The 13,436-nt window shown below is 38.1% G+C and overlaps 1 protein-coding gene across 1 annotated transcript in view; it reads left to right on the forward strand.

Annotated features, from left to right (window-relative positions):
- The window catches only part of EPC1 (enhancer of polycomb homolog 1), a 103,122-nt gene that overhangs the window by 6,431 nt on the left and 83,255 nt on the right, over window positions 1-13,436 (forward strand). The window lies entirely within an intron of this gene.

Consider the following 13,436-nt stretch of genomic DNA (forward strand, 5'->3'; position numbering starts at 1 on the left):
AGAATGGAATACTACTCAGCCATAGAAAAAAAAGGGAATCTCACCCTTTGCAACTTGCAACTGTGTGGACGGATCTGGAGAGTATTATGCTAAGTAAAATAAGTCAGTCAAAGAACAAGTACCATGTGATTTCACTCATATGGGGAATCTAATGAACAAATAAACTAACAAGAATAAAACAGACTTGTAGATACAGAGAACAGACTAACAGCTGTCAGAAGAGAGGGGAAATGGGGAACTAGGTGAAAAAAGGTAAAAGGATTAAGCATAACAAACAAACAAAGTACAACTCATAGACACAGACAGCAGTGTGGGGGTTACCAGAGGTAAAGGGAGGTGAGGGGAGGTAGAAGAGGGCAAAGGAGGAATAAATGGTGTTAGAAGGAGACTTAACTTGGGGTGGTAAACACACAATACAATATACAAATGATGTATTATAGAACTGTATACTTAAAACCTATATAATTGTGTTAACCGATGTCACCCCAATACATTCAATAAAAAAAAGAAAGAAAGAAAAGGGGACAGTTTAGGCCCTGGCCATATTGCTCAGGGGATAAAGCATCGTCCCATTGCATCAAGGTTGTGGGTTCAATCCCAGGTCAAGGCACATATGAGAAGCAATCAATGAGTAGTACACAACTAAATGGAACAACTAAGTGGAATGAGTTGGTACTTCTCTCTCTCTCTCTCTCTCTCTCTCTCTCTCTCTCTCTCTCTCTAGCTCTCTCCATCCCTCCTTCCCTTTATCTTTCTCTCAATCGATGAAAATTTTTTCTTAAAAAGAGGGGAAAATCAGCAATGACTTGAAGGATTCTTCTTATGCCTCAGCATGAATATCACACGAGATTAATTCACCAACAATTCATATATGTATGTATTTTAACCTTTTAAAAAATAGCAATCCATATGAATAAATATTTTTTAAAAACAGGTAAAAGTAGAACTTTAGTTGTGCTCAATAGCAAGTTACATCTGAAAAAGACATCTGTATCTGTGGCATTTTGCTGGTTTTTCTCAAGGCTTTATCCCACCAACCACTAATGCTGCACATTCATTAATAGGACATGGTTTCGATGAGACTGAGAAAGAGAGTCTGCCATGCCAATGACCTATATTTAGCTCTGAAACTCGGGCCACGGCCCTAATTCACTGGAAAATCTCCATGCTCCAAGACAGAGGTCAGAACCACCAGTTGAAAAACACTATAATGTGCCAAGGAGCTAGAAAACCTTTTCCAAGAAGTTAATTGCTTCACTGCCTTGAGACTTAAGAAATTTTCAGTTCTGAAGGCCTTTGCCCATTTTTCATTAAAAATATAAAGTCCAAGAAACAAACTTTCAACATAAATGAGTAAAAAAGCAATCAGCAAGTTCAATATCCTTAACATTCCCAGAAGCCAGTGAAAGCTTTGAGCTTTCTTTTCATACTACTGGAGGACTAGTCAGAGAAGTTAGTATGAGTAGTATATTTGGACTCGTGTGGTCCAGTACCAAAAACAGTCATTCAGCACCCACTTAATAATGGACTCAAATAATTTAAAATAGCCTAAAAGTGCCAGAACTTGCTGTCCAATACAGTAGTTATTAGACACAAATTTAAACTTGGATGAATTAAAATAAAAAATTCAGTAGCTATACCTGGCCCTGGATAGTTGGCTACCAAACTGGACAACAAATTTATGGAATATTTTTGTCTTAGTCTGTTCAGGCTGCTATAACAGACTACCACAGACTGAGTGGCGTATAAACAAGAGAAATTTATTCCTCAGAGTTATGGAGGCTGAGAAGTCCAAGATCAAGAAGCTGGCAGATTGGGTATCTGGTGAGGACCAACTTCTTGATTCATAGACTGCCACCTTCCCACCATATCCTGATGTGGTGGAAAGTGGAGGGAGAGCTCTGGGGTCTCTTTTATAAGGGCACTAATCAGTCTTGGTAGGTTTGCTCAGTGGTAGACCATTGGCCCAGCGTATAAATGTCCCAGGTTCAATTCCTGTCGGGGCACACAGGAGAAGTTCTCATCACCCCTCTCCCTGTCTCTCTTCTCCTACCCTCTTGCAGCCATGGCTCAATTGGAGCAAGTTGTCCCCAGGTGCTGAAGATGACTCCATGGCCTCCACCTTAGCTGCTAAAAAATGGCTGGTTGCCACAGAGCAAGGGCCCCAGATGGACAGAGCATTGCCCCCTAGTGGGCTTGCTGGGTGGATCCCGGAGTGCATGCAGGAGTCTGTCTCGGCCTCTCCTCCTCTCACTAAATAAAAAACAAAATGAATAAGGGCACTAATCTCATTTATGAGGGCTCTACCTTCATGACCTAATCACCTCCCAAAAGGTGCCACCTCCAAATACCGTCACCCTGGGGGTTTGGGTTTGAATGTATTAATTTGGGCAGGATATAAACATTTGGTCTACAGCTTTCCATGGTTGTAGGAGTTCTGCTGGACCACATGGGCACCTCAGACCATGGTAGGTTCCTGCTGTTGCACCTGTGATTCTCAACTCTGCCTGTCTATAGGATCACCCAGAAACTTAGAAACAAAATGCCAGCACCCCATCCCCAGAGATTTCAGTTGGTTTGGGATGGAATCGGGCATAAGTATTTTCACAAAGGTGTCCTTGGGATTCTAACATGCGCCTGGTGTTTAGAATTGCTAAGTTATACTGTTGAAGTAAAACACTAAACATAAAATTTGAGAGGTCAGTAGATTAGTAGTAATCTTTCAAAAGGTACAATCCATCTATCTCCTAGGGTGTGAGGAAAGTTAAACCAAAATAAGGAATAGCTGAACTGTCAAACCAAGTTCTGTGTGGTGAAACATTGAGTGGACTGCTCAATGGGTACCAACTTTAACTGGAAGAAGAAGATGCAAGAGTTATGTTACTTCATGTCCTCAAGAGGTATTCTTGTGTATTGAAAGAGTTAATTTGCTTTTTAAAAAATAATATAAAATTTATTCAAGTTATATATCCAAAGGTAGTTCTTATATTTATAAATCTAATTTACACGTCTTATAATACTTATAAATTTATAAATTTTAGAAATCCTGATTCTTTAAACTTTGGTCTCATTGATAGCACTGCTTAATGAAGCACCTCCTAACTTTTTGTACTGCACTTAAAAGTTCACTACATACAATTGCCTCAATTGCTACCAATAAGCATTGTCATGAAATTAAGAAAGTCATACATATTAAATAAATTTAACTTCTAAATATGATGATTCTTAAGATCCCTTTAATGTTTCAACACTACATATAACTTAGTAGGAGTTCAACATAAGAGCTTGGTAGGCATCCATCCCTGCCCAAGTAGTTCAGTTGGTTATAGCGTCCTCCCGATATACCAAGGTTGCCAGCTTGATCCGTGATCAGGGCACACACAAGAATCAACCAGTGAATGCATACATAAGTGGGACAACAAATCAATGTTTCTCCCCCTCCCTTCCTCTCTTTCTCTCTGAAAGCAGTTTATAAAAATGTCTAATAGACATTTTTAAATAGAGGCGGACCTCTACTCCATTAGATCAAATGTTATTCAACAGAACAATTGCCTGCACTAAAAAAATACTCTGTACTTATTCTAAATCTTTCTGGAGTTAAAAGATTCTTACCCACGAGGAAAACAGTTATGTACTACCAAACTTTTGAGTGTTGGCTTCCTGGGTAAATTTTTTGGGCCGCCTTCTCAGTTTATTGAGGTTTCTTGATGAGCAGAGGCTTTGGTTGGAACACAATTAGATCCTTGTGTGAGAAGCTGATGTGACATGCTGAGCCAAAGTCTACATGCCTAAAATATTGTCATATCTTTCCTTTTTCAATCTCAGTTAGAATTTTTGGGCTGCATACAGGTGGCTACTTCAATTGACAAATATTTGCATTTTTTATTTCTTAATTGTCTAGAGCATAAGACTTATAGACCTTTGAACTTGACAAAATCCTGCATTCCTTCACATTTTGTCTTATAAGACAACCAACTCTACAGACATTGACAGATATTCAGTTAACACTGACTTTCTCTCCCAGGTCTGTCTGGCTGTGTGGTCACCATTTCCAAGCTTATTCTAGAGACAAGTTTTGTTTTTGTTTTGTTTTTATCTTTTCTTTTTATTTATTCATTTTAGAAAGGAGAGAGAGAGAGAGAAGAGACAGAGAGACAGAAAGAGAGAAGGGGGGAGGAGCAGGAAGCATCAACTCCCATATGTGCCTTGACCAGGCAAGCCCAGGGTTTCAAACCGGCGACCTCAGCATTTCCAGGTCAACGCTTTATCCACTGCGCCACCACAGGTTAGGCTGTTTTTGTTTGTTTTATAAGCAAGAGAAAAAGAGAGAGACAGAGCCAGACAGGAAGGGAGAGAATGAGAAGCATTGACTCATAGTCATTGCATCTTGGTTGTTCATTGATTGCTTCTGATATGTGCCTTGACTGGGGGACTCCAGCTGAGCCAGTGACCCCTTGCTCAAGCTGGCAACCTTGGGCTCAAGCCAGCAACTTTGGGCTTCAAGCAACCTTTGGGCTCAAGCCAGTGACCATGGGGTCATATCTATGATCCCACGCTAAAGGTAGCAATTCCATGCTCAAGCTGGATAAGCCCACACTCAAGCTGGCAACCTTGGAGTTTTGAACCTGGGTCCTCAGCATCCCAGATCAATGCTCTACCCATTACGCCATTACCTGGTCAAGCAAGGGTTTTTGTTTGTTTGTTTATTTTACTAAGTCCAAGAATCCTAACTATTGTAGAAGCCTCCTCATGTACATTTCTATTGAAGATATGAGAAGACTTGAAGGACACAACTTTGACTGATCTGTTTGAGTTCCTAGCTCTGTCCTTAACTACATATAAAACATGAGGCCAATTACTTATCTGCCCAGACTCTCAGTGTCCTCTTCTGTGAAACAAAATAACATTACCTACCTCTCCTAGCTGTTGTGAGACCACAATAAGTTAATGCATATAAGGCATTTGGAATAATGCCTGACTTGTCATAAGCACTCTATATAAGCTTAACATTCATTTTTGCATAGATACCTATGATTTCAGGAATCAAAATAGGTCTTACACCATGTGATGGGAATGAAAAAGATCACCCCATGCAGGTATATTGATATTGTAGTATTAGAGAGCTTCCCATTAGCCTGACCAGGTGGTGGCGCAGTGGATAGATAATCGGACTGGGATGCGGAAGGACCCAGGTTCGAGACCCCGAGGTCGCCAGCTTGAGCGCAGGCTCATCTGGCTTGAGCAAAGAGCTCACCAGCTTGGACCCAAGGTCGCTGACTCCAGCAGGGGGTTACTCAGTCTGCTGAAGGCCCGTAGTCAAGGCACATGTGAGAAAGCAATCAATGAACAACTAAGAAGTCGCAACGCGCAACGAGAAACTGATGATTGATGCTTCTCATCTCTCTCCGTTTCTGTCTGTCTGTCCCTGTCTATCTCTGCCTCTGTAAAAAAAAAAAAAAAAAAAAAAAAAGAGAGAGAGAGAGAGCTTCCCATTATCCCATTGTACTCTACTGAAAGTCAACAAGTCAAGTAGCATTACCAAGAATTAAGGTTTCTTTGTTATCTGCTCATTGCTCATTAAATAGATGTGTACTGAGTTTCTACTGCATTGAAAAAAACAACAACATTGTGCTGGGAGTTTGAGGATTAAAGAGAGAACAGAAGAGAAGCATTCAGGAATTGGGGTAAACTTCATGAAGAAGGTAAGTTTGATCAGAGCCTTGAAAGACAGGAAGGTTTCCAACACATAGAAATTGAGGGGACATTCCAAGTAAACAAAGCAGTATACATATAGACAAGAAGGAGAGAAAATATATGACACTTGAGAACACCAGTGAAAAGTTTAGTGTGGGCAGAGCAGAAGATGGAACATATAGGTTTAGAACCTGGGAGAGATGGACCCATGATGGCAACTTGAAACCAGCACAATGACTGAATCTAGAAGGCAGTCAGTGCCCACAGAATGCCAGTGCAAGTACATGCAGCTGGCAAGAAAATGCTGATGGGGAAAATAACAGGAAACTACTCTTTCTTATGTTAACCGGTTTATCTTTTTGCTTGGTGGAGGAAAACATCAGTGGTCCCACTTTCTGGACTGGTAAGTTTTGACGAGGAAAATAAGCAGAAAAGGTTGAAAGATGGGGACAGTTTTCAGTACAAGTAGACACTGGGCAGCAGGGGGCAGCATGAGGGCACCTAAAAGTGGAAAGAATGCTTAGAGGATGTGTTTCTGTAACATTTCTTGACAATTATGAGTTTATATCTAAAAGGCTACTTATATTAATAAGAACTTACTATTCTTTCCTGCAAATAAATAGAAATTAAAAAGAAAAAGAAGAGAAGTAACAGGCTGGGTAACAACAGAATGGCATTGCTATTTGAGACCACAGAAATAAACAATTGTTTAGGTATTATTTCTTTTTAAATGAATGGGAACTCAAGAATTGATATAAATTTGAAAATGTACAAATTCCAATTGGAAAACACACATTTTTGACTCTTTAAGAGGTTGCGTTTTTTTAAAGTACACTTGCTCAGCTCCACTGTGTTAAAGAACAACTAATAAAAAAATGTAGAACTCTTGAAAGTAAAACTTTAGTTAAATAATAAATAAAAAATTTTTTTTTAATTTATTTATTTATTTATTCATTTTAGAGAGGAGAGGGAGAGACAGAGAGAGAGAGAGAGAGGAGAGACAGAGAGAGAGAAAGGGGGGAGGAGCAGGAAGCATCAACTCCCATACGTGCCTTGACCAGGCAAGCCCAGGGTTTCGAACCGGCGACCTCAGCACTTCCAGGTCGACGCTTTATCCTACTGTGCCACCACAGGTCAGGCATAAATAAAAATTTTAATATGCATCTCATTTTACATACCAAACATATGGATCTTTAAGTTTTTTATGATTATGAACATTTTGGACTTTTAAATGAAATGTTTTTTCTTTGCATCTAAAATTCAAGACTCTACACTAACTTTCATCGGCCTTTCTGATGAAATTTACCTCTTACCAACCCTTTTAAAAGTTCAGATAGTTACTGATGTTAAGAGTAGAAAATTGGAAGTTTCCGGCTAGACTCTTTTACCTCTAGAATTTGCCAGTGAGAATGCTACATCACACCCACAAGAAAATCTTTCTCTCTCTCCCCCCCCCCCTTTCTCTCTGTCTCTTCTCATGTGTGAGGAAGATGGTATCTTACCACTTAATACACTGTACACTTAGGGAGAAATTTCCCTCTCCTTTTTCCTTCACAGTTCTCTCCATGTCCATCACGCATGTTTAGAAAGTTGCGGTCTCTGTGTAGGTCACCCTCCAGGCGCTGCTTTTCATTCCCTAATTTCACCACATTGTGTGTGTATCTTTCTTTCTATGTATTGACATACTACCATCTACTTGTCACTTTAAATGGCAGCACAAAATGATGGCTGACTTTTCCATAATTGCCAAATGTTAATTTCCAACTTTATTAAGGAAAATCTGAAATGATGAATAAACTTTTGGTATAAGATAGCTATGCCGAGTTTAATTTAAAAACTAATTCAAAAATCAGTTCTTGAATATCACGAAAATAAAGTATTTGTGCAGTCCATTTATGAAACACTTCCTGTATGGTTTATCTCATCCTTTGTAAATCTGAAAATATAAAGATATCAAATCATTTAAAATGTTCCTTTTAAACTAGGGTCTGCACATTGGACATATTCTGTTTGTTTTTATGGGAACTAAATTCATTAAAGGCATTAATGTCTTTTTCTCTGTATCTCACATGGTTCATAACAATGCTTGTACAGAGGTGGGGTCCAATGAATGAAATAATATTAGGAAAACTTATTAAACTATATGAAACATCATCTAGTTTTTGAGGTAAGAGTTACTTGTACTCTTCACACTTTCAGTGTGCTTTTCAAATTACTGAACTGGTTTATTTATTACTGTTATTGTTGTAGTTTGGTATTTTTTTCAGTGCCTGGACAATACTCTTGTGTCAATTATTTTCTTAACTAATTACACAGAAACTTTCTGTGCTTTTTTAGTGAGACTATTCAACTAGTTGCAGACCTTTTATTACTAGACTTCATTAATTTAACCATTTCTGCTTCAGCTTTTATTTTGAAGTTTGTATCTCTTTTCATATTAATTCTGAATCTTCATTTTTCAGTTTTAATAGATATTTGTAACTATGTGCATTTCTCAGGTCACATTTGACCACACTTGTGACCAATATTGTTAGAAAATTCCTAAAAGCATAGTTTCTATAGAAATCATGTATCTCAATTTAATTCTTTTAAATTTTTATGTCTAAAAAATTTTATATATGCCCCTTTCTTTTTATCTGCCAACAATAGAAAAGGAAAGATAATCATAATTTTTTTTTTTTTTTTGTATTTTTCTGAAGCTGGAAACGGGGAGAGACAATCAGACAGACTCCCGCATGCGCCCAACTGGGATCCACCCAGCACGCTCACCAGGGGGCGACGCTCTGCCCACCAGGAGGTGATGCTCTGCCCCTCCGGGGCGTCGCTCTGTTGCAACCAGAGCCACTCCAGCGCCTGGGGCAGTGGCCAAGGAGCTATCCCCAGCACCCGGGCCATCTTTACTCCAATGGAGCCTCGGCTGCGGGAGGGGAAGAGAGAGACAGAGAGGAAGGAGAGAGGGAGGGGTGGAGAAGCAGATGGGCGCTTATCCTGTGTGCCCTGGCCGGGAATCGAACCCGGGACTTCTGCATGCCAGGCTGATGCTCTACCACTGAGCCAACCGGCCAGGGCCTAATCATAAAATTTAAGAGTTGGAAAAGATCGTCATATCTTAGTCCTTTTCACGGTCGAGGAGGCTGAGACCCAGGGAGATAAAGATCAAATTCATACAGCTAGTTGGTGGCAGAATCAGAATTGGAACCTACATCTTTTAAAATAAAATGCTCATGCATAACTATTTAATACAGGAGAGATAGCTAGGCATGAATGTTTTATAATAATTCAATTTTAAAAATATAACATGGTTCACACAATTTTTTGCTTTTTTTTTTTAATAGTCTAAAAGACTCCTGTACAGGAGGCAATACCATTAGATAAAGTTAGATGCTTTTCTCTATACTTGAAATTGTCTTTTCTCTAACTGAAAATTAAGAAAAGAGGATTTTTTTTAAAGACCATTTTACAGAATAGAGTTCTAAATTAATCCTGAAGAATCATTATTTTTCAACTAGACCATAAAATTTTAGTTATTTTTAAAAGCACAGGTTATGTAACAATCCAAGAAAATGTAGACAGAGAATTCTGTTCCGACAGAAGGACAGCTAGGTACTCAAGGGACACATGACAGTGTTCCCTGCACACCTGATGTGAAGAAGTGTGTGTGTGTACACTGTCATCTTTGTGCATGGAAGAGGAAAGGGTAGACTTTGAAAAATTATTCCGGAAGAAACACTTTTTATTCAGACAACATTTCTTTCTCTTCAATGTTGGGGTTGAGTGTTTTTGTTCCAGAGAAAGGACTGGTCAGTTAATGTAAACCTGTTCAACATTTATGTTAAAATGAAGGTAACGAGGACCTGGTGCAGCTTGTTCTGGGGCAACCATCTTTCCACCTTGCACTGGAAACTAGTCTTTACTGTCCCTTTAAGAAAAAGCCTCAGCTTTTTGATGTGAAATAATACATAATACTCGTTGAAATCTTACAGGCACTGTAAACTATCTTGTCCGATTTTGACAGGCACTAAAGCTATCTTGTAAGATTTTATAGAGATTAAATGAGATAAGGTGTTAAAGCACCCAGAACAAAGTAAGAATTTGGTAAATCTGGCTACATGGGTTATTTATTCTGTGAGGAGGAGAGGAAGCTGATGCTCACAGAAGTTAAAAATTTCTTCAAGTTTACAGAGCTAGGAAAGAGCAAAGTTGAGATTCAAACTCAAAATGTGTCTGGCTCTGGAGCTAGCACTTTTAGCGCTTACACTGCACTCTTATGTTTTAGCAATTTGTTTTCATAAAGCTCCTCTGCTAGAAACCTTGAACACTGCTTTGTAAATGGGGGAAATTAGTGAGCAGAGAAAATGCAGGAAGAAAACATTTTTTAAAATTGATTTTTCCGTTTTAGATGGGGTGATTTGAGAAAATTAAACTTATAAAAATGTACAATTGTGAAAATTATAATACAAGTACATTTCTTATCTCAAAATAATTCAAACATCATAGATTTTCTAAACTTTTCTATTGTGCTAGACACTCTATAAAGCAATTTTTTAAAAAGCAAGCTAAGTTAAAAGGGGTGAAAAATAAATAAAATGAGTGAATCTCTGTTTTCTTAAAGATTTCTTATAGAAGGAAATCTCTAAAGGGTCCTCCTGGTCTAGCAATCAAATCTTCCGTGACCAACTGTATGGTTTGAACAGGTCATAGATTTTTGGTTCCAATGTGTTATTTGGGTATATGGCCCTAACTACTATAATGACATTGAAATAAAATAATATATTCTTCATTACATTTGTTTAATACTTTGCTACTGTCAAAGATTTTCCCTGTATCTCATTTATTCATCACAATGGGCTAATAGCAAGGAAAACAGGTATTCTTTAGAGCAAGCATATGAGATAATTAAAGCTCAGAAATTAAATAATTTCAATAGGGTAATACTGCTGGTAAAGATAGATATTAGATTAGGATCCAGAGCCTCAAACCTGGAAGCCAGTATTCCTTCTTTCATGATGCGATGTCTCACTGCACGGCGTTGCTACTTTGAACGCAAAATGTTATCATTTGCCTGTTTTTACACAAAGCACTCACTCACCCTGAGGGAAGCAGTAGCAACCTGGGCAGGGAGGCCTTGACTCCCTGAGAGCTTGCTTGACCAGATTTGGAGGTTGAGCAGTCACTGGGCAACCACCTGATGACTCATTTGGATAGAAGGGAAAGGTGGCCCAGAGTTTGTACATTTAAACATAGGAATGATACAAAACTACCAAATGGAAATAAAACAAAGATTCCAGAAAATTAGTGTAATATTGTTATACAAATTAGCTTTGTGTGTATCTTGTTGGTCTTAACATTGTTATACAAATTAGCTTTGTGTGTACCTAGTTGGTCTTGACTTTCATTTGAAGATTTCCCAGCTCAGAAGAGATTGCTGCATTCAGGATGGTGAGGCAGTAGATTCATCTGAGTATTTCTTAGCTTTGTTTTGTTTGCTTACCTAAGAGTTTTGATGGGTTTACAGTCAATGTTATGTTTTGTGTTGTACATACAAAAAAACAAAAGCTTAGAAAAGTACAATGATTTAGTCAAAGGAATAGGATAAAAATATCTTTAAAAATATCTCATGTTTATTGAGCATGACTTGTTTCAGGTCCGTGATAGCTCTGCTTTAACGATTTCATTGAATCGATATAGCAACTTAGATTCTGTTAATGATTCCTATTTTCCAAGAGCTTAAGTTAGAGCAAAAACCTCTGAATCAAAATTCAACTTGTTATTTTTAGTAAAGACATATTGGGAAAGAAATCTAGGTAAACACTCTAGTTAATTTGGTATTAAACACCAAATATATTGCCTGTTGGAATTATTTCTGGTTTTATATTCAAATATCTTATTTTGCACTGGTTTTAGCAGCATAAAAAAATCTTAAGTGATAAAGATAGCACTTCATATTATAAGATCTTGATGCTTCTTCAAAGTTCACATGTCAGACCTTTTTAAGTAATTAAATGGGTAACTTGTTCAGAAAAGCTTATTTCCTTGAACTGACTAGATTAGAATTTCCCAAGTGTGTTTTTTTTATAGAACTAATGGTAATAATTGATAGTGCATAGTAAGGAGTTGCATGGTCAGATAAATTTTGAAAAATACCAGACTAAGTGGCAGTAATAGATTTCTTTGCTGTGGGACTTGTCTGAGCCTAAATGTTGTGTGCCTGCACATATTTTAAAGAGAAAGCTTATATAATAAGCAATATTTCCCTAACTTATTGGATTTTTATGTAACTTATTTCAGAATGTAGCATCTGGATTCGGAATGTTTTATGGAACATACTTTTAGAAATGCTAAGCTCATAACTAGGAAGAAATATTGACATTTAAGACTTAAGTTTTTACCATCAGTTCTAATTGACAGTAAAACTGCCAACCTTCATTTGTGTAAACATGGCTTTATTGTTATCCAAAAAACAGCAGACATGTGTTCTGTGCCTTAACCATGGGAACTTAAACCCATGTTTTATTCCAAATGTTCTATGAAGGTTATATATGTTCTTTATAATAAAGAAAAGTTAGTACATTCTAAATGCCCTTCAGAGGGTGATGCTTAAGTAAATTATGGTACATACAGAGAATAAGTATCTCTGCCAAACACACACACACACACACACACACACAAAACCATAAGAATATTTAATGTAGTGGGAACATTATCAAATTATATTAAGAAGTGAGGACCACAAAGCAATATACAGTATTATTCCAATATTATAAAACAAGCAAACAAAAAACAAAACCAGGAAATACTGAAAGAAATAAAAACACCAAAATGTTAACCTGATTATGAGTAAATCAGTTAAAACTGAAATATATATCCAAATATATGTGCTACCACAGGGTACTTGTGTTGTTTTTTGGCTTGAAGTCTAGTGTTTAGGAACCCTAATTCAAAAGAAATCTTAAGATTTGGATGTGGCTTATACCCTTGTCAGTAACTCAAACAAATCAAGTTGGTCTTTTGTTTACCAGTTTCTGCGACTTTAAAGATGGAAGATATGTTTTACTTCCTTCTATCCACAAGATTCTGTGAAGACTTGTGAAATAATAAAATGTATTTTCTTCTGCTGTTTAGTGCATAAGGTGCTGAGGGTGTTAGTTACTCTGTGTCCCTGGCTGTGCCCCAAAGCTGAGCTGATTTTGAACCTCAAGGTGCTCTCACTCCTGTGAGCAGTGTCTAGAAAAGTACATAGGAGGACCCTGGGAAAGCGCTTCAAAATCTTACATGGTGTTGGTTTACCTGGTAAATGATTAACATGCTTCAGGCACCACTCACTCCAAGACTCCCCCAGTGCACATTTCAACACAGTAGAGTATTTTTACCACCCACAGCACCTATAGAAATTGTGCTGGCTGTGATCTCCAGAGGCCTCATTCATTTTGGTCCTTCTCACTGATCAATCACCTCTTTGTGAACCTGAATGGTCACCTGGCTTTTCGCCACTCTTCTCCCAGCCTCTCCTCCTCTGCGCTCCTCCTGGCTGTTCCTCCTCTGCTGTCTCCTAGATGCCGATCCTCTGGGGCTCCACTCTCCATGCCTGCTCCTCTCACTCCGTGAATCATCCTTCACACCTGTAATCACACTCCTGGAGCTGGCAAGCACTTTCCCTTCCCTCCTCTCCCTTGCAGAGAGAGTCAGAGAGCAAGTGGTGTAGTCTCATTCCAAATGTCATTAAGAAGAATCTAGTAAAAGTA

The sequence above is a fragment of the Saccopteryx leptura genome, chromosome 5, assembly GCF_036850995.1.
Source record: "Saccopteryx leptura isolate mSacLep1 chromosome 5, mSacLep1_pri_phased_curated, whole genome shotgun sequence".
NCBI classification, from domain to species: domain Eukaryota; kingdom Metazoa; phylum Chordata; class Mammalia; order Chiroptera; family Emballonuridae; genus Saccopteryx; species Saccopteryx leptura.